A 6,762-nucleotide genomic window follows, 5' to 3' on the forward strand; every position below is an offset into this window, starting at 1 on the left:
GAGCTCAACGGAAGACACTTCCTCTGTTGTCGGCCACCCAGTTAACAGAGTTTGGTTGCAGCAGCCTAGGACCCAGCTGAAGGTCTGAGCATGTTGGCCATGCAGGTTGGATCTGGACCACAGACACCCTCATCAGAGATTGTAGGGTCTCAGCCCTGAGGCAAGACAGGCACTAAGTCAGGCCAGGTGGGGAAACGGATAGGCACACACTCTGGGGGCTGGTGCCTGTGTTACTGGGAGCACTTCTGATCGCAATTCCCTGATCTGCTGCCAACACAGGCTACAGAGGAGGGTACAGAAACACAGACCACGGATCTGCCCCACTCAGTGGGCCCAGGCCAACACCACACCCAGCAGCCTCGTGCCATACCCAATGAGTCTCGAAGCGGCCCCCTCTTCCCATCCTGAGAGCTCTTCCCTTCCTCATGTGCCAATAGCTCCCTACTGTCACTGGCAATATCTACTCTGTGAGATGTCAACATCCGTGGGTACTGTTCTCTCATCCCAGGACAGTGTGGTCCCACACACCCTGGTGAAATGGGCCACCTGGAGGCTGGACCTGGAGGTTGTTGAGGCTGAATGGCAGCGGTGGTCCTCTGGCACTTAATATTATTTAAGTTAAAAAAAAAACAAAAACAAAAACAAAAAACGGGTCTTGGTGCTCAAAAATGTTTGATTTGCATATTCTCATCCCCTAACCCCAATATTTTCATTATTTCCTCACATATGAAATCTTACTAGCATAAAGGTAATTTCGTATTAAACAAAGTGGATTGAAATAACATAGGTAAAAATAATCAACCACCATACTTTCAATTTTCGTTCTGCTTTCCTATTAGAAACCACTTGGATACAAGAGAACAGAGGACAGACTCATGGAAATGCTTGAAATGACAAGAAGCTCCCACTCAAGCTCAGCATTCAGTCCTGGACAGGGTAAGACCAGGCCACTTTGACATCTGTGCCAAAGAGTCTACCAGACAGAATCCTCTGACTGATCCCTGACTGAGCCATAGGAACTGGCTAGAAAAGCCTTCACATCCTCAATACATTCTTCACGTCAGAATACTTGACAACCATTGATATCCATCTCTCGTTAACTTGCTCCCCAGCCAACCATTCTTCAACAAATTCAAAGGAGTAACTCATGCAAGCACACAGAAAGGGGTGTTCACTACACACATCCATGTGCGAAAAAGACAACTGGTATTTCTTGTTTGGGCTATTTCAAATGAAATCCCTTCTGCATGACCTCCACAAACCAAAGGAAAATATTTGTGAAATTCCCACGTAGAAGACAAGATACACTTGCCAAGGAGGCAGTGGCAAGAATTTTGACACTCCAAATGTAGAGTGTGTGTTTAGGAAGCAGTCACAGTTTCCATGAGAGAGTCCCATGAAATCAATTAGGAAGATCCATGCTCTAGCCCTACCATGCAAGTGATGTGACTTGAAAGAGTCACTTAGTCTTAGTAACCATCATCACTAACAAGTAAGTCAATGAATAAAGGTCCTCAGGTGCCAAGCTACAAAATGTGGGATGAGCATGGATGAGGATGGGTGGGAGAAGTCTCCAACTCTAACACAATTAGGGAAGGATGTGCTGACCTCAAGTGGCTGGGGGGCTGGGATCCTGCCACAGAGGGGGATTCCAAACCTCACATCCCCTGACCCAGGCCAGAAGACCAGGTAGAGTCCAAGGACACTGGGGTGGCCCAGTGGCAATAAAGGTCAAAAGGAACTAGGGATCTGCTTGGTCCCTCAATCCCCTACTCTGAGCAGGGCTGCATGACGAGGCCAGAGGCCATCCACAGCAATCTGCCTTTACAGGAAAACAGGGACTGCAGGCTGCCTCTGGTTCACTGAATCAGGGTGGTGTTTTCATAAAGCAAGACCACTTCCTCACATTTGACCAGCAGCTCATGTGTTGACAGCACAATGACTGACTTGACTCAGGCCCTGATGAATGAAATAGAAAATTCATAGCAAACCCATCTTTAGCTCTTCCACATCATCAGGGGCTCTGATTCAATTCCGTCCAGAAAGGTGTCTGAAATGATTTCTAAACATGCTGGGGACTCACCTCTGTGTGGAACTTTTCAGGAAAAAGGGGATCAAATCTCATGAAGCATCTCTTCTATCTTCTAGCCCATGGGCAATGCAAGGAACCTGCATGATACCAGAGGCTCACTTCTCTCTTCTCATGTCTTCTGGAAAGGATTCGTTAATGCTTCCTGCAAGGTGAAGCAGAAGCCTGCATCCCCAGCTGCACAGAAGTGTTTTAGGGCAGTGTCTCCCTTAAAACCCAAAAATAAAAAAAACAGGTCATTCAACAGGCATATGGATTCGAGTACATGTTCAATGATCCCTCCTCCCTGGAGCCTTCCACATGCCCATCTTCCACATTCACAGAGCAATGCTTGGCCATTCTCAAGACCAGGAGACCATGATGCTCATCACCAGGAAGTCAATAAGGAACATGAAGAGAGCAGCATGGTTTGCAGAAGGTGGCACATCAAGGATCTTCAGCTCTGCTGCTAGAACACAAGAGCTTAACTTCAGTATTGACTTTTTGCCAACTACCAAGTACGATAGCAGTGTCAAGCCCAATATGCAGATATGCAAGTAGTAGGTGACACCCCGCATCCATTCACAAAAGTGGGCAACATCTGCATCAGAACAAGGAAGTATCTTACCCTTACTCATAAAAATCATCAGAAACAAAATAAAATGGATGCAAGACTTCTCATTTCACTATTAGGTAGCTGTTGGAATTCCCTATTAAATAATACCTCCTCCAAAATAAAAAGTATCTCAGACATGTGTCAACTATTCAATGGATGACATTTTAAAAACTATGGACTTTACTTAATATTTATGTATGCTATATCCCTGCCTAAGGCTCTATGAGAAAGGAGCACATAGAATTGGATCTTTGAAAATCTCACATTTGCTGATAAATATTACTGCTGATCTCAGGCATGGCGAAGTGAAAAGTGGGACTTTGGATATTCCAAGAATGCTATGTTGTGGGATTGTTGTCCCTGATTCATACATAGCATATGGTTTCTATGAAATCCAGTGAGGGAGCAGGAGTAACGAAGCTGATTGCACAGATGACCTCAGGGAATACTGACAGATAGGCCAAATGAAAAACATGCTCCAGCTAACCATTGGTATTTGGGCTTCTGATCCCAGTCCTGTTTTTAAAAAAGGTGCAGACAGGCAGTGTTCATTAAAAACTGTCTACCATGTAAAAGTGGGTAATTTAAATGGCATCTAGTTACACATCTGATAGAATGGTCTGGCAACATATGAATTTCATTCTAACAACAACAACAACAACAAAACATAGAAAATGAGACATAAAGATAAAACCTTGTCTTCACCAGGATGCCTAAAAATAGGTTTTATTTGGCTCATGCCAATAAATATCTTTCAATAGAATTTCTGATTTCTGAATGAATCCATTCAACTTCATACTGCACAGATCACAAGGTTTTCTTTACAGAATATTCTCTTCTTCTTCTTAAAGCCTCACATAGAAAATGTCTCACAGGACATAGGAGGGGAATGACCCAAAGGATGAGAGAATGGCTGGAACCGTTCTCAAATGTGCCCATGTAGCCTAAAGTTTGAAGGCATCTAATTGTACTCTAAAACAATTATGAACCTATTCGATCCATTATTAATAAATATCACCACTTTACCACTTGAACCAAATCACAGAAAATTGGAAACAGATGATCATTGGCTTTGATACCTTTACTTCTGTTTCATTACTCAGAGTCGATCAACTCTATACTTCAAGTGACACAGATTTATTACAGAATGCCTAAGATCCTAAGGATCTATTTTAGCTCAGCCCATGGTATTGCTTCATTATTTTATTATTTTGTAAGTAATAAAAAATAACTTCATGTTGGATGATATATTCAAGCCATGAATATATCATCCAACATTGTTCTTCCCAAAATATTAGCCCAATTTCTGCGCGCGCTCACTTACTGTTCAGGAATTTTACTAATTGTTTGAAGGTTCTAGAGGACCTGTTAGACTCCTAATGGACAAACCATACAACATAGTCCAGAGAACGGACGAGTGCCATAAGAAGAAAATAAGGTCAGCCTACAGCAATGGGCAGCTGCCTGCCCTCGGCTGGGAGGAGCCCTGGCCATGGCACCAGGGCTGCTGGGCAGCAGAAGCCTCCACAGCCCTGCAGGGAGCCTGGAGCACAGCTCTGCCTAACCATGCTCAGCCCTGGACAGATGCACATGAGTTCCCATCACAGGCTCGAGTGTGACAGTCCCAGGTGCATGCCTGTCATGCCAGCCACCAGGGAGGCTGAGGCAAGAGGAACGTTTGAGGTCAGCCTTGGCAACTTAGACCCCGAGGCAAAGGGGAAATACTTTTACAGGGGTCTCTGAGGGTGTAGCTCAGGTAGGTCACTTGCCTCACAGGCTCAAGGCCCTGGGTTCAATCCCCAGAACCCACGTACACACAAAAAGTGAACTTGGAATATTGTTTAAAATGATGGGTCAGGTACACACAAGGACTTCAATATGACCTCTCAGAGGAGCTCAATTTGAGATCAGACTGAACAAAAGACCACCTGGACCATTGACTCAGTGTCTGAAACCCTCTGTGAGCATGGGAAGCACTGCTGGCAAGACACCAGAGGGCCAAAGCACTTGTGCCCCCTGCAGGGGCGTCTCTTGTCTACCGCCAAAGACTGTTCCCCTCCTGGGGCAGCTGAGACCAAGCTGGGCCTTGGAGCAAGGACTAGTGCTTTAGATATAGACTATGCAAGCAAGGGGCAATGTCTTTAATAAAACTAAAATTAAAAAGTCACATTGAAAAAATTTTAAAAAGAAGAAAATAAGGTCAAGTAGAGGAAGCCCATTTTCACAGGAAAAAATCCCCCAGTGAAAAGCATCAGAATAGATACCAAGAAAAATATCAAAAAAACAGTGTGCTCCCACTATGTATCTACTCAACATGCAAAAGTTAGAAAGCTAGATAATACAATCCTGGCCACAGGTAGAGCTATGCAGAAGAGCCACCTGGCAGTGCTTAGTCAAAGAAGTAAACATGCACACTTTGACCTAGAAATTCCACCTGTGTGTAAACCAGGCGGTGCTTAAGCAGTTTCACAAGGGGACATGCACAGGGAAATTTATCCTCAGGTTCTTATAGAGTTGTCTGTGCTTACAGGGAGTTGATGGTTGTCAAGATGCCCACAGCTGCGAAAGTCAAAAGCTAAAAATATAATAGATGCCAACCTGGATATATTAATAATCCCGTATCTATGATCACCTTCATAAGGTAGCTTCCCAACTTCTGTGTGGAAGTGAGTTTCTCCTTGGCCCTTACACTGTTGTGGAGACCACTAGGAGTTCAGCTTTGTGCAGGATCATCTGACCTGGACTTTTGGCAAGACCTGTACAGCCCTCACACATGCTCAGATGCTACAGGACTTTTCAGACCAGTCCAGACAACAGTAGGCATCCATTCATTGTCTGCACTCTACAGATTCCTAGATGCACGACATTCATTACCATCAAATGCAGAATTTTCATCAAAAACTAATATATATATATATCATTCCAATCTGAATCAAGAAAATCGGAAATATCCCCAAATCCAAAGAGTGGATCCCCATTGTGATGCTACATGTTGAAAATTCCACAGCTGACCTCATGGGATGGTTCACAGTCAAAAGACAGCTGCATGAAAAATATTACATGACCTTCCTGCTCTGTGAAAAGTGGCATGTGAAGTACACATGCATGTCTTCCTCAGACATGGGTTCATTTGCAAGACACCTTGTGCAATTGAAAATACTCCAAAAGGGGAGAAATCAGAACCATGTCTCCAAAGTATTTCAGCAGAGACCAACTCCATCTGTCTATCTATCTCTCAGTGAGTGTGTGTGCTCTTGTGTGTGTTTGTGTGTCTTTGTTTGTGTTTGTACCATCATAGCTGATACTTCATTGCCCCCATTGGAAAACTGACTCAGATAATGCCATCTGCCAAACTCCTAAAAACCAAAGTTCTTGCTGATAGAATGAAACATTCCTTCCTGTTGGTTTGGATGTGTCCTTTAGGAATCACTGCTACATTTAGTATACTCAAATCATCACAGTAGATCAGGTAACAAAAACATATATATTTTAAAATAATAATAATATATTAATGGAAACAACAAATACAGGATAGAGTAACAACTGTGTTACTAAACAAGGTCAAGGACAATGGCAAACTATAGATTCAAACTTTGAAGAAAATAGTAATCAATGTAAATATTCCTGGGCTGCCTCAGCCCCGCCCAGGCACACAGCAACAGAATGGTTTTGCAAGCATCCTCAGGAGGGCAGGAGCCTTCTTTGCAGGACGAGAGGGAGCTTGAGGCTGGATCCACCCATCATTCTTTTGGGAGAGGCTCCTTTTCCTCAGCACAAAGTTGGATTTTTTGTGAGGATTCTTGGCACAAAATACGTTGGCCTCTGCTGGAATCCTCAGCTCTGGGGAGAGAGGGGTGTACAAAAAGAAGGTGGCACTCAGGAGGTGCTCCCTAGGACACGCCAACATCTGAGAGCCTGTGCCAGAAAAGGCCAGAGCCACACACCTGAGAGCTCTCCAATTCAGCACCAATACCAACAAAGACAGCCTCCACAGTCCTCCCTGAGGAAGAACTAGGCAGAGCACTTCAACAGACCTAATGTCTGTTCCTACCGAAGGCTTTGGACTCCAGAATATCTC

The sequence above is a fragment of the Urocitellus parryii genome, chromosome Y (assembly GCF_045843805.1).
Source record: "Urocitellus parryii isolate mUroPar1 chromosome Y, mUroPar1.hap1, whole genome shotgun sequence".
Lineage (NCBI taxonomy): Eukaryota > Metazoa > Chordata > Mammalia > Rodentia > Sciuridae > Urocitellus > Urocitellus parryii.